The sequence below is a fragment of the Lynx rufus genome, unplaced genomic scaffold, assembly GCF_022079265.1.
Source record: "Lynx rufus isolate CCGP_SWC_20201006 ecotype Redwood Valley unplaced genomic scaffold, mLynRuf1.p SCAF_10, whole genome shotgun sequence".
NCBI lineage: Eukaryota > Metazoa > Chordata > Mammalia > Carnivora > Felidae > Lynx > Lynx rufus.
Genome location: NW_025814824.1, coordinates 22866847 through 22889929, shown reverse-complemented (window position 1 = coordinate 22889929; position 23083 = coordinate 22866847). Strand labels below are relative to the sequence as shown.

Here is a 23083-nt window from a genome sequence, read left to right as displayed (position 1 = left end):
CTCATTAAAAATACATTTTAGAAACCGTTTTAGGTTAACTTGCTGGGGCAGTTGTATGGCAGGGGAACGGGGGCAGCACTTCAGCAAACTGCAGCTTTCATTTCTCTCTTAAAATGGAAACAATAAAAACACAATTAAAAATAAAATTAAGAAAACATAATCCGAAAGAGTATTTTGATTCTTTTTCTAATTAAAGCTCTGCAATTAAAGTTTTGCAGGAGAGCCACCTGTGTTTTTAATCTCCCTGTCCACAAAGGGCTAATACAGGCACAGGATTTGAGATTGTCTCCTACACTCAGAGCTGGAAAGGACCTTGGAGAACCTTCTAGTCTGGCTTTCTCATTTTACAAATTGGAAACTGAGGCCAAGCAGGTTGACTTCTTCTCTCCTTAATCCTCTCTTTCATATATGGGTGTGCATGTGAGCGTGTGTGTGTGTGTGTGTGTGTGTGTTTTCTCTCAGAGGGCTTGGAAAGTTGGAGTCTGTACAGTTTCAACATAATTCACACACTCAATATGGGACTTTCTTTCCAGGGCCCTAATTTGCCTTCTAGTATGAAGGCAGAGGTTCAATAAGCACCAAATTTTACCCAGTGCACCTCAAAATGTGCAATTTTGGGGAACCTGGGTGGCTTAGTCAGTTAAGCATCTGAGTCTTGGTTTCAGCTGAGGTCATGATCTTGTGGTTCCTGGAATCAAGCCCCACAATGAGCTTCGCACTGACCGCTTGGAGCCTGCTTGGGCTTCTATCTCTCCCTCTCTTGTTGCCCCTCCCCCCACTTGCATTCTCTTTCTCTCTCTCTCAAAATCAACTTTAAAAAAATGTGCATTTTTTGCCTAAGTGGACTTACAAACAATTGAGATAGTAATGCTTTTTTGTGAAAATCTAATGGAAATACAGTGTGTGCCTTCACCCCTCCTGCACTAAAATAAACTGAATGTAACGTTCCTTCACGACCCAAGCTTAGTCTAATAAACTGCTGTGGTACTCCAGAGGAGCCAGTGCAGAAGTTCCGGCATGTAGACACAAATGCACATTGGCCCCAAAACCTACCATCATAAAAAAAAATTCACCACTTAGAATTTAGTGGATTACTTCTTTTTCATATAAATGCAGTGATTGATTATAAAATACACAGTTCAAAATTGACCCAAGAAAGAACAGGCTTTCATAGGTCACGAGACCACCCTTGAGAGTTAATGTAGATTAGGTCAACCCTTGCAGGGATTAGGGAGAGAATCACAAGGAGGAAGTGGAACAGAACTCATGTTGGTCAGTACTTATCATGTGCCCCAAACTTTCACTCATTCCCTTTAACTATAATGTGAGGGAAGAAATATTTTTCTCACTTTACAGATAACAAAACTGAGGCCCCAAAAGATTAAATAACTTGCCCCAGGCCACAGAGCATAAAGCAAAAAAGCAAGGTTATGACCAGAACTTCCTATAGTCCCGGGCCTGCACCTTCGCTCTGCAGGATATGGTTTACCACTCTTTCTTTTATTCTGCTCCCTGAGGCCAGTCATTGGATCCTTGATTGTTGGGTTACATCTACACCAGATATTTAGGGGCAAAAAGAAGGGAATTCAATTCGATTTGGCTATTTATACATTTAAATTTCTCAAGTGAAGGAGGCACCTGAGATAAAATATCTTCATTATTATTTTAGATTAATTCATTGACTCTAATCTTATCTGTGCTCTATAGTCACAAACATCAAAAGTTGATTGAAAATGTGCATAAATTCATACATAAATGAATTATACATGAATTCATTATAACCCTCATAATGATTTACACAAAATCCAACTAACATTCTATGAAACTTCGGGAGAATGTGACGAAATTCTGATGTTCACAGGAAGAAAAATAGATAAGTGGATCACAGAAAATTTTGAAGGAGAATAAGAGATGGAACTAGCCACACTAGATATTTAAATATAAGACTATATAATTAAAATAATCTACTGAAAGAAGAAAAAAATATACAGTTACAGAACACAGACTAGCTAGTCCAGAAATTGATTTTGTTCCATATAAGAATTTGCTAGAAAGTAAAAATGACATCAGCAGAAAGGAAGAGCTATTTCATGAACTTGTAAAGGAATAACTCAGTAGGAATTTAAGGAAAATAAAATTAGTTTAGATGCATTCCTAATAATGCATAGCAAGATAAATCCCAGATACATGAAAAAATTAAATATTTTAAAAATAGCCTTTTCCACAAAAATAATATAAAAACAGGGTGGGGGACAAAACAGAAGAGACTCACAAATATGGAGAACAAACTGAGGGTTACTGGAGGGATTGTGGGAGAGGGGATGGGCTAAATGGGGAAGGGGCACTAAGGAATCTACTCCTGACATCATTGTTGCAATATATGCTAACTAATTTGGATGTGAATTTCAAAAAAAAAATAAAAAATAAAACAAGTTAAAAAAAATAGCCTTATCCAACTGCCCACTCAAACAAGGTGTAAGTTACACCTGGAAACTGAAAACCCAGGATGACTTCCTAAGCTTCAAATCCTTTTAAAAAATCATAAAGCAAAAGACCCAGCTGTTCAGATTACATAAAATTGAAAACTATTTGTTACAGGGGGAAAAAAAGCATAAACAACTAAAAAAGCAGATTTGGAAAATTATATTCAGGAAATTTGGGAAAAAGCATCTTTAGAAAAGGCATTATTTTATAGCTATTACAAGAAAGAACATTTTCATATTTAAAATTTGTTGATGCATATTTTCTGCCCATAGCCTTTGTTCAGGGCAGCAGAATTAATCTCCTTAAACCCCATTTTCTTATGATGTTTCCTTGTTACAAGAGTTTAGGGATTCTGTCACTTACCATTCTCTGATCTCAGCCATTTTAGAAGATATATACTCGACATATCCCTATACCAGCTGTATCTGATATTTATTTAATAATTTTCTTTAAGTCAACTCTGTTTCACTTAAATAAACTAACTTTGTTCTAACCAATAATTTCTGTTGAATTGCTGTTAGATGTGATTAAAATTTAAATCAGTAAACTCTGAGCAAAGCAGATGACCTTCCAAAACATGGGTGAGCCTCATCCAATCAGGTGAAGGACTTAAAAGGAAAAACTGAAGTCCTCTGAAGAAGGAATTCTGCCTCCAGACTGCCTTAAGATTCAAGACTGCAACATCAACTGCTGCTGGAATTTCCAGCCTGCTGGCCTGCACTGCAGATTTTAAACTTGCCAACTACCACACTCAAAAGAGCCAACTCCTTAAAACAAATCCCCACTCTTACGCCTCTGTCTCTCTGCCTCTCTGTTTCTTTCTGTTCTCTATTGCTCTGTATGTGGGTGTGTATATATACACATCCCATCCTATTGGCTCTGTTTCTCTGGAGAACCCTGAGTAATAATATACTGACCAGCCTTCAGGAACACTGACTTTCCAAATCACATTCAAATGTCTTGGCCTGGATGCCAATGCTTTCCTTAACCTAGCTCCTCCTTCCTAGTCCACATTCACTTCGTGTGACTTTCCACTGCACACTCTGCTTTACTCTAGCTGGTCACCTCACATCATTGAGCTCAGCATTCTGCTGAGGATACCTTGATTTGCCAGGCCTCCCCTTCCTGCCTTTAAGGCCTGGAACAGTTTCGACATGAGGAGCTAAGGAAGAAATAAAAACTGGAATAATATTCTCACACCTAGAAATATATAAAACCAGCTTTGTCAGGTAAGATTTCATCTCACATGCCAGGTCGGTCTAATTGGTGGCAGTTACCTGATTTTAAGAAGGATTCGGGGGCTCTCTCTTTCTGAAAGAATGCAGGCATCTATTAGTGATGTATGACAGTGGAAGGGTGAGAAGGGCCAGAGTGGTAATGAACTTGGTACATAACTGCCATCTCTGGCTTACTTATTAAGGATACTGGCAAGACTATTTTCCTGGGCCCTTTCCAATGCCTTTTCAAACAAGGCATTAGATGTATAAATTTCTTACAAAAACTAACATACGTTCTAGTCATTTCCCGTATTTACATATGTAGGGAAAGTCAACAAGAGCATTGAAACAAAGGAAGGAGTATAGAGAACGGGCTACAGTTGCCTCCCAACCATCTCCTTTGTCACACAGTACCAAATGTTAAGAGAGAATTTGCCCGCCGAGATGAGTGAGTTTGGGAATACAAACAACCCAAGATGCCAGTGCAGCTATTCATTGACCACTGCTGCCCAGCACCCAAACACTGGGACATCCTCATAAAATACCTTCGGGAGATCCTTAGGTATGAAAATTCTCTTGGGGCAGCAAAAGTTGCACTGGTCGCTCCCCCCACATCCCTGTCTTCCCATCCCTGAACTGCTGAAACGAGAACAGAAGCAACCCTTTGCAGCACATCAAGATCAGAGTAATTGATACAGCTCTTCCTGAAAATCAACCCAACCTGTCCTAGTAGAAAGCCACCATATGTCTGGTTTTCAATGGTTCCTTCCCACAGTCTTTAAGGTTGGGGTCAGGAAGCATGATTTTTCATACAGGTGGGTTAGGTTACTTTCATTCATTCTGGACTTGAACACTGAAGATACAGAGAGAAACTATATTAGTCCTCTGCTTTCAAGGAGCTCCTGGCTTAATTGATAGTCAAAGAATATACAGAAACCTATCTTAGACCAAGGTCAGCAAACTTTTTCTGTAAGATAGTAAATGTTTTCAGCATTGCAGGCCATGTGTTCTCTGTCGCAACTGCTCAACTACTATGGCTGTCAAAACAGCCATAGACAGTACTTAAATAGATCGGCATGGCTACATTGCAATAAAAATTTGTCTACAGAGAAAGGCTGCTGGCCAGAATTGGCCTGTCATTTGCTAATCCCTGCCTTAGATTTATTAGACAAATTAGGACCCAAGAAGAGCATCTCTCGGAGGAAAAGGTTAAAAAAAAAAAAAGGTGGATCCATCTTTGGTCAGAATGGTTGCTTTAGTAATCAGAACCTCATTCCTCGGTGGTGATTTTTTTTTCATTTTTTAAAAATTTTATTTATTTTTGAGAGAGACAGAGTGTGAGCTGGGGAGGAGGAGAGAGAGGGAGACCCAGAATACAAAGCAGGCTCCAGACTCTGAGCTGTCAGCACAGAATCCGATGCGGGGCTCAAACCCACAAACTGTGAGATCATGACCTGAGTCAAAGTCGAATGCTTAACCCATTGAGCCACCCAAGTGCCCCCCTTGGTGGCAATTTTTAAAAAATTTATTAAAACTCCAAATATGATCTATGGCATCTCTTGAGACTATGTGAGGAAATAAAGTTGTTACATTTAATGATAGAATGGCTTTATTCATTTAAAAATATCTTTAATTCAAGACTTGCCATATAGTCGTAATGTATTTAATGAGGAACAATTGCCAAGTATGAAAGTAAGGTTGTAGAAATCCACAGGGCAGAGTGGAGAAAGCCTGGAGGGAAATAAGAAAAGTCTTGCTGAACATGTGTAATGTAAATGTGCCACTGTCGTAGACAGAGTTCTTAATTTTTCAAATCATCATGGAATATTGTAGAAAAACCATCATTGTCCCAAAGCCTCAACAAAGTTCCCTTTCTCATTCGTGTGCCCTCCAGCAACTAGAAAAGTCATTGAGCAGTGGGGCAAATAAAGAAGTCTGGAAAAAATTGATGGAAGATGAGAAAGCGCACCTAAGATTAGGTGCACTGATGTTCTGACAAAATCCTGGCCTTACCAAAAGAACTTGTTCCTGAGAAGCTCATGTGAGAACTCCACTGAATCACGAAGGCTTTGGGTAGATGGTGCCACCAGTTCAGCTTGTATGACAGAGCAACTTATCTGCCAAAGTCCATTGCACTTTTCCTCACTGAAATAATTAAACTTCGCCGTGTCCTGGAGATTAGGAAGAAAAGTACTCTTTGTTTTACTGTGAAACCAACATCCAAAGAGATTCAGCTTTGGTTAGTAGCACAATCACTGCCATCATTCACAAAATGACTTTCATTTCTAGATGTGACAAGACAAGCAAAACTGAGGAAGTGGCCTCCTGGCCAACCTCACTTCCATGTCACTGATGCTCCTGCTCTATCCCTAATACAAAATCTCCTTTATATTTAAATCCTATCAAAATATCCCAAAGAGGTCAGTTGATAAACATTAACATGTCTTTGACTCCCAATTAGGTATTTATCTACATTTTTGTTTTTTTAATTTTTTTGAATTTTATTTAGAGAGAGTGGGGGAGGGACAGAGAGATTGGGAGAGAGTCCCAAGCAGGGTCCACACTGTCACCACTCAGCCTGATGCTGGGCTCGAATTCATGAACCATGAGATTATGACCTGAGCTGAAATCAAGAGTCAAACACTTAACTGACTGAGCCATGCAGGTGCCCTTTATCTGCATTTTCAAAAAGGACTCTTAAAGCCCAAAGCATCACTACAGCTCTAGTATTGATTATTAATGGCAAAACCTCAAGCATCATGAGTGATAAAATGACTTTATTGGGCAAGGGAAATAGGTTCTTCTCAAACTAATGCTGACTAGTTTCCCAAACACTTAAGAAACAGTCTTTGTGGATTAAGACTGTAGTGGGTAACCAGCTGTCCATTCACCATATCAAATATGTTTCTCACAATTTTCACACAAATTGTTATGTCGTCATAAGCTATCCAGTGTGTTTGTTTAATTAAGTTTCTTTCTAAGCGTGTTTACAAAAAGCCTTACTCTCAAGAATCTGAAACAAAACAAGAACACACATCTTTTGGTTGCTCGTTCTATTTATTGTGTAATGCTAGATGCTGGGAACACTAAGAAATATAAGACATGGTTCCTGTGCTGAAGTAGTTTGCATGGTCAAAACAAACATAGTGCTACAAATCATTATTTGATCAGTATAAAATCCCCCCCAAAATGCAATAACATACTTACCAAATTACTCAGTTTTTTGTTTTATTTTGTTTTGTTTTCTGGTTTCCCACTGCATTTAGAATAAACACACAACATCTTAACAGAGCCTATGAAAACTCTTATCCTCTAGGTGACAGCCCTTTTCTCTGGCCATAAGTCCACTTGCTCTCTCTGTTTCCAGACCTACTATCCATCTTTCAATGCCTTCTTCTTACCACACTCCCTCCTACCCCAGGGCATTTGAACAGAATTTTCCAAGCATGGAGGGTTCTTCACTCCACTCCCCCCACTAGATAATCCCTTTTTGTTATCAGCACTCACATTCCCACTCTGAATTATATGCTTTCATTGCCCCATATGCCTATCCTTGGTATTTTTCACTATAGCAAATCTTCTTTTCATTTCATAATTATTCTATTAATATATTCTCTTACCTCAAAGCTCCATGAAGGCAAGAATGATGTGTATTTTTAGTTTATCACTGAATCACTTATGATTAGTATATAATAGGGGTCCCCTAGATATGTGTCTGAATAAATGGTGAATGAATAAATGACTATCTGGACTTACAGAAATAAACTAATTCACATATTTTTTAATAATAATCATTTAATATATAGTTATTAAAAGTTGAAAGTTCACTCAGCTAATATTTATAAAATCCTTACTATGAACCTGGCACTCTGTTAGACACTGTAATATAAATACGAAGTCACTATCCCTCTCCAAGTTGCCTACTGAGAGAGACAGACAAGTAAACAGGTCATTACATTACCATATGTTATGGGTGAGAGAAATCCAAAGTACTATGAGAACACAGAGGCAAGAATTAACTCTGCCTGGGCATGCTGAGTAAGACTTCTAAAGAAGTGACATTTGAGCTCTTAAAGAAGAAATAGAAATGCAATGGGTAAACTAGTGAGAGAAGGCATTCCGTGCAGAAGATGTAATGCAAAAAAAGTCAAAAGATTTGAAGAGGTTGGGATAGGCATGGAAAGTAAATCATTTGGTACTGCTGTAACTGAGATGTGTGGGATAGGAATGCCTTAAAATGGGGTAGGGACTGTACACTCAGGTACAGTGATGAGGACACGAGAATCTGAGATAAGAACAACCCGCCCTCATGGGACTGAATGGTAGTTGGTGGGAGGTACTGAACAGAGGCTGGAAAACGACTAAGAAAGAGAAAAATACCTCCATGGGAATGATGGAGGACGTTTGGGAATCAGGGAGCACCCTGACTCTAATCACATTTTCAAAGTCCTACTTCCTAGGGCAGTGTTTCCCACATGACCCAAATGATAACAATCATATGGCTATAAAAATATGCATTCTGGGGACATATTCCAACCCCTCTGATTCAGCATCCCCAAACGAAAAGACTGGAAATCTGAATATTGCGTCAACACCTCAGGTAAATCTTGACAAATATTTTCAAAGAGAACTTCTATTCCACCTTCAAGTAAGGCTCACCACTCTTCCTCAGCACTGTCCCTTGGCCTGTCAGGCATGTGGCTGTCCAAGAAATATGAACTTCAATTAACAACATAATGATCCATATTTCCAATTTAACAATAAAATATAACTAGTACAGGGAAAATACAAGTATAAACACATCATTGGGAGAATTACAGAGGCTACTGGAGAAAATTTTCAGCTAATTATGTATAAAAGAGATACTAGACTCTGTGCAGAAGGAAGAAAGCCCATGAACATCTTCCATTAGTGCAGTGTCTGTGGGTGATTTCTTGGGTCTCCAAATCCATTTGCTTCTCCCCAAGTGACTATCAATTAAACCACCAGTTCAGGCCCCAAGAACGGTGTGACCAAGTGCAGAACAACTTTTGTGCTTTCAACACTCAGTTGTTGGGTTTTTCACTGGCAGAGAATGGAGACAGAATACTTAACTACATGATGCAGCCTAGTCTGAGTGGATCACACCCCTATGCTGGGGGAGAAAACAAACAGCTTTCTATGCTATTGAGGTATCAGTGTTGAGAACCTGAAGTGGCCATACACTGTAAGTGTCTGCATGGAAACCCTTCCTTTAGTCCACACATTTCCTGTGGCCAGCCGGGTCACTGCTTGACTATCCATGACTGCAGATATAAATGGAAACTTGAACCATGTCTAATGGAAAGGTTTTGCCCTTCTTGGGAATCCAGCTGGCTAACTGCCTCCCACCCCAGAACTCATTGAGCAAGACAAGGCAGTGGAACCTCTGGTGTATATACAATTTCCTTCATGGTTTTAGTTAAGTAATCTCACATCACTATGCCCCATGTTCCCCACCCACAATTCATTGCAATGCTTTTTAACCTGCATCATATAATACTATAAAAATAAAAGATGTTGTTAAGAGTTTGCTTGACAGTATATCAAACTCATTTGTTGGCATCAAGCCATATTTTTAAACAATATTTCATTTTTAAGTAATCTCTACTCCCAACATGGGGCTCGAACTCACAACCCCGAGATCAAGAGTCACATGCTCCACTGACTGAGTTAGCCAGGCACCCTGGTATCAAACCATATTTAAATGATAGCTTTTTGTTCCAGTGGGAAAATATGTACAATCTGTTGTTTTCCTCATTTTTAAGCTGGATTCAGTGAAGCTGAATTTATAATAGGCACCCCATTTGAGACAAGAGCAAATTACAGGGAGGGGAAAGTTTGTTCAAAAGCAGACCTGAGAGGTAAATACTGCCAAGTCTGTATTTCATCTTTCTTCCCTAATGATACCTGAGGTAAGACACGATGCTCTTCATAAAAGGTGACTCACTTTCTAAAATGTTGTACTGCTGACCTGGTAAAAGAGGTTTTGGATAAGGAAGCAATGACAGCTGGGAGGGGAACAGAGTAATTCCTGGGTGTCACTGAGCTGCAGACCAATTTCTACAAATACCAGAACCTGTACTCTGTAGGCCAGTGTATTTAAATGAAGATGCCAAGGAGAGCTGGGTATTCCTTTGTCAACGGCCATCTCTAAATTTTACGGATATAATGTCCAGTCACAAAATGACCCATGGAATTTCCTGAGATTTATGCCCTTTAGGCCACAGTGGAATTTTTCAAAGTATGTTTGCAATAGACAATGATAAGAATTATATTGAAATGATAAAATAGGAGGGTCATGTTTGGAACCCATGTATAGATGACACTTGTTTCATGACAAAAATGAAACTACAGGAAGTGGGGAAAAAATGGTTCACCATAATAAATGGTGCTGGAACACCTGGGCATCCACAGGGGGAAAATGATATTGCATCAGTGACATCAGATAAAAAAATAAATTACACTGTATATTTGACATCTTTCCATCTGTGGTCTATGGACCACTTGCATTCAAGTCATTTGGGTGATTAAATATACAGATTCCCTAGACTACCTTAGACCTGCTGACTCTCTAGGCATGAGACCTAAGAATCTGCATTTTTTTTTTTAAATCAAACTCCTCTAGATGATTTTAGCACACAAAAGCCTGAGATTCAGCAGCAGAGTGTTTGGCAGTTAGGCAAACAACCATCTGAATCCAGGGCAAATGAATTAATGAAAAAGCACTTTTCTTATCAGTAAAGTGGTGATAACACCAACCTCACAGGTAGGTTGTGATGATTACATGAGATGCTGTATACACAGCGCTTAGCACAGTCTTAGTTCACAGGGAACACTCAGTAAATGTTAAAGTTACTCCCCACGTCCAGTAAACCTACAAGAAGTGAAGTGTTTTCAGTCACTAACAAAAACTTTCAATTATAAAATTATAGTTTAGTACTGGTAATATGTACATAAAGGAGATTTATCAAGTGTATTAACAGGTAAGTAGTGAGTATTTGCTCTTGAGAACTTATTTGGAGGAAGTGCTTAGAGAACATAGCTATACATTCATATCCCCCTAGCTAAGCAGCCCATGCTCCCTGTAAATGCTCTAGGGAAGAATCTGTTGTGTGCCTCTCTCCTAGCTTCTGGGGGCACCTGGCAATTCTTGGCGTTCCTTGATTGTAGCTACATCACTCACGCTAGCCTCTGACTCCATTATCACGTAGCCTTCTTCCCTCTGTGTCACCTCTTCCCATAAGAACACCAGTCCTTGGATTAAGGGCTCACCCGAATCCAGGATGTTCCTCTAATTAATTACATCTCCAAAGACCCTATTTCTCAATACTCACACTCTGAAGTGGATATGAAGATATGAATTTGGGGGAGGCACTATTCAACCCCAGCCTCATCTCAGTAGAGTATAGCTTTAGGAGGAGAAGGTGATAAGGCAGGGGACGGGAGCAAAGACAGAAATGGCTGCACACTTAGCATCCAATAACACTCAAGTGCTCAGTGTTGCCTTCCCACATTTCTACCTCCACCAACAGGACCCACGTATCCACAAGTACAGGAGGCACAGGCCCAAGGTACTTTTAGGGGCCCAAGAAAAATGTTTCAATCCCTTAAAATCTAAAAAAATAAATACATATAATCCAACCTGGATTACATGTATATTTATATTGACACAGTCATAAAATATTTTTTTAATATTTTAATTCTTAACATTTTGGGCAAAAATGCCTAGGGCATGCAAAAATCACAATGCAGCCCTGTTCACTGATGTCCATGCTCACACTCTCCACCTGAAATTTCCCTCCTCTTTACCAGGAAGAGGACTCACCTTACCCTTCAGGACTCCATTGATGAGTCAGTGCCTCAGGGAACATTCCTTGACAACCACCCTATCTCCCCTCCACTCCATCCCCTCCGCAGCCCTCCCCACCCCTGTCCCCAGTAGCCACACCTACCTTGGTCACGTACTCCTCACATGCATAGCTCTATCATTCCACATCCACACTGCACAATTACCTGTTCTGTGGAGTTGCTCAGAGACTAAATATCACCTGTCACTGTGTGGCAGATGCTACTGCTCCTCCACGCACATCCCCTTTGTCATCGCAGTGCCCTCATCCCCTAGATGGCATGGGTACTGGCTACTAAGGCTCAACCTCAAGTCTCCCACAGGAAATGTCCTCGCCTCACAGAAGCATCTGGAGGTGCTTGGGAGTCTACACCAGCCTGTGCTCCCACTCACCCCCAGGGTGGTCCATAGCCAATCGGGTGTAACAGCCCTGCTCCTTTCCACCCCCCACCTTTCCAGCATTCCCTCAGTTTACCGCTTGCAGAAGACTTCCCACCTCAATCTCTGCTTCTAGGGAACACGACCTAAGACACTTTGTATCTCCCCGACAGGCATTAATATCTGGCAAAAATTCTCTAATAAACACATTGAACAAATGATGAATGAACAAATGAAGTAGTAAATGCTAGAAAGACAATGGAAGAAAGCATCAAAGACTTACCCAGGCCTCCAGGAGGGCTGAACTGATCATGAAAGAACTGCAGTCCTCGATAAACTAAAAACTTGAGCACAGGAAGACAAGATAGGGTGTAGCTTCCAGAATGGCAGCACAAGAAGGTTCCGTACAAAAACTGGAGAAGGGTCTAACAATTAGACCTGAAGAACAGTGCCTACTCTGTGCCAGCAAATCACTCACACACACTAACAGACTGAGACGATACTAAGCCATCAAAACTGGCACAGGTTTCCTTAAATTCTCTCAGACTTGATTGGCCCCAGAGTTGAGAATGAGATGACTTTGCAAACATGGACTCTGAGGCTGGTTCTGATGAATTTTTGTGAACAATGAGCTGTTGGTAAACAGGTTGCCTTTGAAGACCTGATACCTCATGATAGTGCCCTGGCGACCCTAAAAGTGTGATCTTCTGGAGCCAGCGTTCAACAAGCTGGAAAGATGAGAGAGAGAGTCCCATGGCATGGAATTTCCATCACAGATGAGGTTCTTTGTAATTTAAGTGGCTCCTCTCTACCTTTACAGCAGTTTGGGAACTGAGCAGATGGCAGGGGAGGGCTTGACTAAGTGGTGAAGTTTCAGCTGCAAAAGGCAATTCCTAGAATGACAATTCAGAAACTCATTTCCCCTAACACTTATCATATTGGCAGAGGGTTCGTGAATCTTTTTAGGAAAATGAGAAGGAAGCGGTGCATCAGAATAAGGCATCCCCTGTTTGGTCAGGTTATGTGGAAGCAAACACTACCGAATCCGATTCTTCTCTTGTGTTTGCTATTCCCAAGGAAGGGGACCAGACTTGTTTGTAAATTAAATAATACCGGAAAGGCTAAAGCTCGGGGTCTGCAATGTAACAAACCTCCAGCACACGGAGCAACTGCTGAATGCATTCTGAAGCCCAGTGTATGATAGTTTCAGCTGAGCTGTTCCAACCCTAGCTGGCATTACAGATCCCTGTAGCTTCTAGTTGTATCTTATAAAGAAACAGGGAGGTTGTAGAAAGAGCCTAATCTGGACTCAAATCCTGCCTCCGATACTAAATAACTATATGATCTTGAACAAATTACTTTTCCTTGCTGAGCCTGTCTCACAAATGTAAACCTGGGGTGGAGGTTGGGGAGGGGATAATAGCAATCTCAAAGGATTGTTGTAAGAATTCCATGTGATGATGTGTATGAAAGTCACTGGCAGATAGTAGACCTTAGAGTGGTAGCAGTTGTTTTTGTTTTATTTCTATCTTGCCTAGCTCGTCAGAAGTTTATGTCAAAATCACTGTCATGCTTTCAAAGTATTTCTGTTCTGGCTCACCTATAACTTTTCCTTTATCTTCAAGCAACTCTAATATTAAAATATTTAAGGGGTGCCTGGGAGGCTCAATCCATTAAGCGTCTGACCTCAGCTCAGGTCATCATCTCGGAGTTTGTGAGTTTGAGCCCCACATCGGGCTTTGTGCTGACAGTTTGGGCCTGGAGCCTTCTTCCGATTCTGTGTCACCCTCTCTCTCTGCCCCTCCCCTGCTTGTGCTCTGTCTCTCTCTCTCTCTCTCTTTCAAAAATAAATAAATATTTAAAAAATTAAAATATTTAAGAAAAAATATTTCTTTTCCTTTAAATTCCATAGCTCTTCTTCTGTGTGCATGAGGCAGTAAGGTTCAGTTTTGGGGGTTTTAGTTTTGGGTGTTTACAATGTGTACATAACAAATCATCAATGTATTGGATATTCAGAAGCTATACATGCATTGTCTTCTAATGAGGACTGTTTTAATTCAGTTTAAATTACTCAAATGTAACAAAAGTGTTATCAGTGGAGATTATTCCTATGACAAATCAAATAAAAGCTATTTAACTGGTTTTAAAAATTAACACAATTTACTGGCTCCCTATAACCGGATGGTCTACAGGACTTTTCATGGCTTGGTCCAGGCACGGTTTGGTCCAGACTCTGGCTCAGTTTTTCTGCAGTTTTTTTCAGTTCTGTCTGCCTTCAAAAGTTAGCTTTGTTCTTGGGTGGGCCTTATAAAATGGCTGCCAGCAACATTGAAGGAGATTCTGTATTCATATCCAAAGGACAGAGCAAAGGCCAAGGTCAGTTTTTATGACCATCATACAAAAGTTGCAAGATTTGCTCTGAGTGAACTACCCTGACACACTCTCTGTGCTAGGGAAATACTGTGCTCCAATTGGCTTAAACTCCTATCCATCACTATGACAAGGAAATGGGATTATTCTCAGTGGCTTAGACCAAGCAGGACCCTCCTCTGGATCTGAAGATAAGATTCATCTCTACTAAACATCATGGTTGTCACTCAAGGAAAATGAAATGGATATTAGAGGAACAAAATCAGTTATTGCTACAATTAAAAAAATAATTTTTTGAAGTTTATTTATTCATTTTGAGAGAGACAGAGACAGCACAAGTCAGGGAGGGGCAGAGAGAGAGGGAGAGAGAGAATCCCAAGCAGGCTCCAGGCTCTGAGCTGTCAGCACAGAGCCAGAGAGAGGGCTGGAACCCACAAAGCTGCCAGACCATGACCTAAGCCAAAACCAAAAGTCAGATGCTTAACCGACTGAGCCACCCAGGCACCCCCTAAAAAAATAATATTTTAGCAGCTTAGTACAGTGTTCCTAAATTCCTATTTTTTTTTTAAGTTATGACTAATTTCACTACACTGAACTCCTTCCAAATAAAATCTCATACTTAGGGGCACCTGGGTGGCTCAGTCAATTAAGCGTCTGGCTCTTGCAGATTGTGAGTTTGAGCCCCACATGGGCTCTGTGCTGCACGCTGCTGGTGCAGAACCTGCTTGGGATTCTCTCTCTCTGCCCCTCCCCAGCTGGTGCACACACTCTACCTCTCTCCCTCTCTCCCCCCCTCTCTCTCTCTCTCTCTCATATATATATATGAGAGAGAGAGAGAGAGAGATCCACAATACTTCAGCATCCAAGGCAATGTTAGAGTCTAGTAATACAAGGCAAGTCATTAGCAAGAATTTCAGGACATCTAGATTAGGGGTCTTATTTTTTGGGTTTTTTTTTCTCTCCCTCTATTTTCTCACTAAGTTTTTCTTTTTCTCACTTTCTTCCTTCCATCTGTATTCCTCTTTTTCTTAATATGCCTTTTAATATATGTAAACATAACAAGATATGAGACTGGACATCTCACAAAGGTAAATCCCTCAAAGGTAAATTTATATGCAGAGATGAGAGGGATGTTCTCACCCACTTGGAGCCACTGGAAGGCTTTTCAAGTGAACCATTGATAAGACCAGCACCTGCCAGAAAGGAGATTCGTATCTTACTCCCAAGTTGGATGTTTACAAAATTCCACAGTTTGGAGTGTGAGGGGACAGGGAAAAAAGGAATGAGTGGAAAAGGAGATATTGTCCATCTTTGTCACTGCTGAACCCCAAGTTTCCAGTCAGAATTGAGCTGAGGAGAGGGTAAAGAGCTTGAGGGAAGTTTTAAAATTGCATGCAGTACGGAAGTCTGAGTTTTTGTCTGTTTGTTTTAGGTCGAACTAGGTTTTCTTTTTTTTTTTTTTTTTAATTTTATTTATTTATTTATTTTTATTTATTTATTTTTTGAGAGACAGAGACTGAGCATGAGCATGGGAGGGCCAGAGAGAGGGAGACACAGAATCCGAAGCAGGCTCCAGGCTCTGAGCTGTCAGCACAGAGCCCGACGCAGGGCTCCAACTCACTAGCTGTGAGATCAGAACCTGAGCCAAAGTCAGAGGCTTAACCGACTGAGCCACCCAGCTGCCCCCGAACTAGGTTTTCTAATACCTAAAAATATAACTCTCCAACAACAGCCAAATGCCTCTGCCTGAGCTGTTTTCCAGAGGCGAGGGAAAAAAAAGCCCTAAAGAACATTGTTAGCTGTCAGTACATTTTTTAAATGTTTTACATTACAACATTAAGAAAAAAGCCGCATCCTAATTGTACCCCCACTGAATGCAGTTTATTTAATAAACTTACTATCTGAATGAAAAGCATCATAGATGTATCTTCAATGTGCTTTCTGTGAATGTAAATAACTCATCAGTGGGGTCCTGCAGGAAACAGAATGTTCCAAGAGCAACTGAGGAATTAATAAAGATGTGGGTGGGGTGAGGGACAGCACCTGATCAAAGATGGCACATGGGAGCTTCCAACAATAGGAAACACCCCCAGGCCTGCAGGGAGAAAGGAAGGGGGTGACTGCCTGAGCCCAGAAAGGGATAGAGTGAGCTGATGCCTTGGGCATCAGCAGGAAAGGAAACCTTTTTCACCCAGACAGGTGAAAAGCTTCCCGAGATTGGCAAATGGCAAATACTCAGCACATGTAATATATTTCCATTGGTAATTCTGGCAAATATAATTGTAATTGATATATGGAGTATTCAAATTACTTCAAACTGGTGATAAAGTAGAATTTCCCCGTTGAGTCTCTTGGCAAAAATGGAATTCTATTCCTCAAGGAGAAAAAATTAACCTCAGGCCAATGAAATCGGCCTTAAGAGTACAGAAAATGTATTTAAACATAAATACTATTCATCTAAAATGAATATAGATAATCATATGATAAAAATTAATCACCAAAAGGGGCGCCTGGGTGGCTCAGTCGGTTAAGCGGCCGACTTCGGCTCAGGTCATGATCTAGCGGTGAGTTCAAGCCCTGCGTTGGGCTCTGTGCTGACAGCTCAGAGCCTGGAGCCTGTTTCAGATTCTGTGTCTCCCTCTCTCTGACCTTCCCCTGTTCGTGCTCTCTCTCTGCCTCAAAAATAAATAAACATTAAAAAAAAATTAAAAAAAAATAATCACCAAAAGAAATCTGGAAATAATGCTGAAAATGAGCACTGAAGAAAACAGTGATGCTATGGGAGATCATAGAGGCCACAAGCCTCTGAGCCACTTTACCCACACTGACGTGTCTGCACAGATCATTAAAGCACCATCTCTGCTAACATCTTTGCTACAACGGGCCCTCAGTGGTATATTTTCTGACATTTGCCATCTAAAACCACCATGATCATCTATACTCCTAGGAAAACAAAGTTTTGTCCTTCTCGACCTTTTCCCCCTTTGGAGCCTTTTGCTATGATTCTCTGCCTTCTTATCTTGGTGAATTTATTTTAAAAATCTTTTTTGAATTTTTATTTTTGAGAGAGAAGAGACAGAGTGTGAGCAGGGGAGGGCAGAGAGAGAGGGAGAGGGAGACACAGAATCCAAAGCAGGCTCCAGGCTCTGAGCTGGCAGCACAGAGCCCGATGTAGGGCTCAAACCCACGAGCAGCGAGATCATGACCTGAGCCAAAGTTGGACACTTAACCAACTAAGCCACCCAGGTGCCCCTTACCTTGGTTAATTTAAAGTGGGTCAACTAAACTTTACACATCTTTGTCCTTTCTCGCTGATGAAATAGGGAAGCGAGATTTGTTCAACTCTTTCCCTGGACCTACCCCTCCAGTTGGTTCCTACATTCTAACCATGCAGATCTCTTTCTCTTTCTAAATACAAACACAAAGAACTTTGTGTTCTTCCATTGCTCTGGAAAACTTTCTTCCCTGTCCCCAACACATACACACACACACACATACACACACCCTCCCACACCCTTTCCATCCAAGGTAATCAAGATCCAGTTTAAATGCCATCTCTTCTCCCAGCCCCCGACTAATCTCACTCCCTACCACACCCCACTCCCAGTCTGGCCAACAGAATTAAATATCTCTTCCATTCACCTGGTACTTAGTCCCCAAGCTTCAGAGTGGTCTTTATCACCTATGCTACAAGTAGCTCTTTTGTTGACCATCTTCCCATTAGAACGTTAATCTCTGTGTCTCCAGTGGCAGATGGAGGAGGTTTGTAATTCATGCTGAAAGAAAGAGAAAAATATCTGGAAAGTTTTTCAAGACATCTTTAAGGTTTTATACCCAATAGAAGTAACCCCTGATTCTTCCCCTCTGCTCCATAGGTAGGGCTACAAGGAGATAGATGACAGATATCTGGGCTTTCCAGTTGGACACTGGCTTCCCACTTGACCCAGAAATTAGATCAAGGACATCTCAAAATCCTTTTATTTATTTTTTTATGAAGTTTATTTATTTATTTTTGAGAGAGACAGAGCACAAGCACGAGTGGGGGAGGGTCAGAGAGAGGGAAAGAGAGAGAATCCCAAGCAGGCTCTGCATTGTCAGCACGGAGCCCAATGTGGAGCTCAAACTTAAAAACTGTGTGAGATTATGACCTATGGTGAAACCAAGCGTTGGACGCTCAGCTGACTGCGCCACCCAGTTGCCCCTCAAAATCCCTGTAAAACAAATACAAGAACAACATGTAGTAAATTAAAACCCCCGTTTGCTACTTAGTTTTTAGCCAAGTTCTATACATCAAGTTGCCTTTAAATGAGAGGTGGCTGTTTATTATATCTTCCTGTTTATTAAGGAGCAATGAGGTGGCTGTGTCTACATAATGGGTTGTTGCTACAACACATTTACACAGTTATAAATAAAGCAAACTGCAAAAAGATTAGCAATGGAAGATCTGAGATTTTATTTGTTTTCATGAGGACTCTTCCAGTTGCTTCACGCTTAATGGCAAAGTCATGACTGTACCCTAAGGTCTATTTACACTAGTCTAAGCAGCCATCACCAGCCCCATTAATGCGGCAGCAAGCTCTGTGGGGCTGCTCACAGACCAGGGAGGAGAATGATGTCACTTTGCTTTTAATAGACACAATTCTTAAGTCTTTGAGTTTTCTTTGCAGTCAGTAAAGACAGACCCCAAGTGCAGGAAGAGGAGTTTCTGACTGTGAACTTTCAAGAGTCCCCTTCCGGCCCACCCCTCCCCTTGAGTCATGTTCACGAAGCACATTACACGGGTTACTCAGGTACAGTAAGTTCCTATTATTTGCAACCCATTGTTCTCTAAAACTGCTTGGTAAACTAGAAAAGACTTTAAAATTTTATTTGTTTTCCTGCCTGAGGTGGGAACATTCCTCCTCCATCTGCAGTTATCAGAACACAGATCATAACTACCCACCGGTGAGGATAAACTTTCCCTGATTTCTAAAGCAACATACTGGGGTGGAAAGAACATAGTATTTAGAGAACCTAAGACTTGGGTCTACATTCTGGCTATATTTCCAGGGCAAGGACAACGGTCAGGTGAGCACTCACTCGCAGGGGCTTCCTGTCCCCACTGTCCATTACAACCTCGGTAATATTTTTTTTTTTAGGGTAAATTTGTATACCATAAAATTAACCATTTTGAAGTGTACCTTTCAGTGGCATTTAGTATGTCACAATGCAGTGCAACCACCACCTCTATCTAGTTCCCAACGTTTAAGCAGTCACACACACCCCAATCCTCCTTCCCCCAGCCCCTGGCAACCACCAAGAGCTTTTCTATCTCTAGGATTTAGCTATTCTGATTACAACCAGTGTGCTTTTGAGTAGTAGTCCTAATACCTAATTTACCTTGTGCCAAGACACAATTTGAAGAGTTTTACGTGTATTAACTCAATTAATCCTCACAAAAAACCAACAAAATGGACACAAATAGCCCCAGGTGATTCTCTAATTATTATTTCTTCATCTGTAAAACAAAGAAAATAGCAATACTCTAACAATAATTTGCTAAGTATATTTATGTGAGAAGCATTGTTCTAGGCCAGGAATAGCAAATAAGATTCATCTCTAACCAAATGGGAGTGACTTCCTGTAGGACAGTGGGAGAGAGATTGTTAAGAAGACTCATGGTACAGAGAATAATCATTGACTTGTGATGTCTGTCATCAACAGAGGACTGGGTTAAGTATCATACAGAACAGAGATTTGCCTTCCCTCCTGGGTGAGGGCAAAAATAAATAAATAAAATGCAGATTCTGCCTCAGTTGGGATGGGAAGGAAGCATCATCCATATGAACACAGTGAGAATGTGAAAACCACTTGCAGGGTATTAACAGCAGAGATGTTGGAATTCAAAACAAACAATAAGGAGCATGTTCAAATCTCAACTCTGCAACTCTTGAAAAGGGTAATATTTTGAAAATTATTTAACCTTTCTTGTTCCCATTTCCTCTTTTGTAAAATGGATAAATAAATCAAACTCCTAGAGTTCTGGTGGGAACAGCATGGGATAATGCAAGTAAACTGCTAAGCCCAGCATCTAAGAGCTTAATAAGTGGTAAGAAAATAAAAAGTATATATATAAAGAGAAAATGTGTATGTATCTGTGTATGTGTGTATGTATCAAGGTACATTTATGTATATACATACACATTCTCTCCTTTTTATGGGACATACAATGGACTGAAAGGAAGAATCAAGTCTACTTGCAAGAGGGAGAAGTCAGAAAAGCCTCATAAAAGAGGAGGCCCTTAGGATGATACTTGAGAGAACAGACCCACATGCCTGCCTCACCCTGTTGCTTTGAGGACTTGGTGACATCATTTATTTAAAGCATTTAGCACAATGCCTGCAGTCCACAAATGTAAACTGAATATAAATGTTTTGGTTCATGGCTTTATTATTCCATTGTGACCCTCTGAATCAGTCAGGGTTCTTGATGGCAAACAGCAGAAACCACCTCCGGCTAACCTAAGCAGAAGAGAAATTTCTAAGGCGGGTCTCAGGGAGCTCAATGCATCAACAGGAAGCAGGCTCAGAGCAGAGGTGGGAACCAAGGGAGGCCAGGCAGCTGAGGACACAGCCAGGGCCAGTTCCCAGGGGTAGCCTGGCTAGGCTGATACCACGCACCCCACGGCTCTGGACACTCAGCTCTGCTGCCGTGAGCAAGAGTGATTCTCAGTGTCCCTGAGGCTTAATACCACTCCCTCAGGATGTATAACACCCCTGGTGAGAGAGCCCATTGGCTGACTGGGTCTGTTGACACCTCAGCTGCGGCCAGTGTCATCAAGAGAAGCTAGCTGGCCTCCTCAACTTCCACAGTGCGAAGCAGGGCCCATTTTCCTACGGAGAGTCACACGGCAGCGCCTGTTTTAGCAATACAAGGGGGATTGGATGCAGGGTGTCAAAAGACTTTCACAGCCGTACCTTGAAGAACACTGTTTTGACGTAGCAGAAAACCCTGTACCAAAAATGTAGTAGAAAAGCATCATAAACCCTAGAAATTTTGCTTCAAAGCATAAGATATTTAAAAATCAAGATATTCAGGTCATGTTTAGGTGTTCTGTGCCAAAGACTTGCTATACAGTAGGCAATCAATAAAAAATAGTGAAGTAAACGCAAAGAGCATCAGTAACTGTGTGATTAATATTCATCACAAAACATGATTTCTTCAAATCTTTAAAAACTGCTCTAAAACGTTAATTTCTCAGTTTGAACTCATATACGGGCCAATTTGAGATGTGGGAAGATTAGTTCTGCTCTCTTTACCCCCATTAACAAATTTAAGAAATGTTTTTATCTGATGTGAGTGTGAGCATCTGGAAAGTAGTCAGAGGGGAACGTAGGCATCGGAGTCGATAACAAAAGCTGGTTGTTAAAAGTTAGTTGATAATAGATTAGCAAGAGATCATTCTGATGCTCCTAAAAGATCTTCTCTGAGATTTCCAGGAACTACACAGACCTTTAGACAGAAGGCAGGAGCCAGAGAAGAGAACAATTACTCCAGTGGAAAAATTGGCCTCTTACCACGGGTACTGAACCATGTCCAACTCTCTCCCATAACAAATAAACCCTCCCTCTACATCTGCCCCTGAAGGACCTGCCCTACTTCCCTCCCCTCCACTGTCCTAACCTTCTTCATAGTTGCTTGGATTTGATTTTCTATTTCCTCACCTCCTACTCACTCCCCAGCCCACTGCAGTGTGACTTCCGGCCACACCACTCCACTGAACTGTCACTTGTCAAAGGTTACCAATAATTGCCTCATAGATAAACCTAGCGGACACCTTTCCATCTTTGTCTTCTTTGGTGTCACATCGGCTATGGATGATGCTAACTTCCTCTCAGAAACATTCTCTTTACTCAACTGTCCTAACTCAATAGTCTCATGGTTTGCTTCCTGTGTATATTTAAGTGTAATACATTGTCTCGGATTTTACAAAGGCACCCAAAACTCCCAAACTGAACGCACAATCTTTCTCTGCAGGTACATTTCCCCGATGTCCTCCTTTAAAATGAATGCCTCCCGTTGGCATGGGTGCCAAAGCAAAGACTCTGTGCCATCTTTGAATCCTCCTTCTCTGTCAGTACTGAATCTTTCAGCCCACCACAAATCAGTCAGGCAGTGCTGATATTACAGCTCCTAAATAGTTCTCTAATACTTTGACTTTTCTGCATCCTTTCTGAAACTACCCTCCTCCAAGAAACCAACTAAATAACTGGATGAACTTAATGATCCTGTGCCTCCGAGCCTCAATTTCCTGGTTTGTAAAATGAGACACTTAGAATGAACACCAAGTTTCTTCCTTTTCTACATTCTGTGATTATTAGAGTTTAATACCAGGGAGGGCCTCAGGGCGAAATAAATTCCAGTGCTCTGGGAGACCATCTCACTTTCTCTATTTAACTTAAATACTGGGAGCCAAGATTGTGTTTTGTATCCTCCCATAGCACTACCCTTACGGACAATCTCAGGGTCTTCCAGGCAACTTACATAATAAGGCACTTCTTCTCAAGTAGGGATCTGCCTTATGCCACATTTTGAGCTGTAGAAGATAGTTTCGAATGAGATTCTAATGTTGGTGATGATTTCTCTACTTGGTTTATTACTTGGTCTGACAGCTCCTTGAAAAGAATAAGATAAAGCTCCTATTCCTTGAAAATGGCTATATGGGGGGAAAAAGTCCCAGGTAAAGCTTGAGTCCACCTTTGTTGACCAGCCCTTGAGTTTAAGTTT

At 41.0% G+C, this 23083-nt stretch overlaps 1 long non-coding RNA gene across 2 annotated transcripts in view; it reads right to left on the bottom strand.

Annotated features, from left to right (window-relative positions):
- Positions 1 to 5388: 5388 nt before the first annotated feature.
- LOC124528818 (uncharacterized) overlaps positions 5389 to 23083 on the bottom strand; it is a 152418-nt gene continuing 134723 nt past the window's right edge. Inside the window, exons 2-3 of one of the 2 annotated variants that reach the window (XR_006966238.1) lie at positions 17959 to 18092; positions 5389 to 5872 (exon numbers count right to left, since the gene is read on the bottom strand). This is a non-coding gene — a long non-coding RNA (uncharacterized LOC124528818). Of the gene's footprint in view, positions 5873 to 12273; positions 12360 to 17958; positions 18093 to 23083 lie in introns of those variants that run through there. The other variant, XR_006966240.1, reaches the window with a different exon arrangement.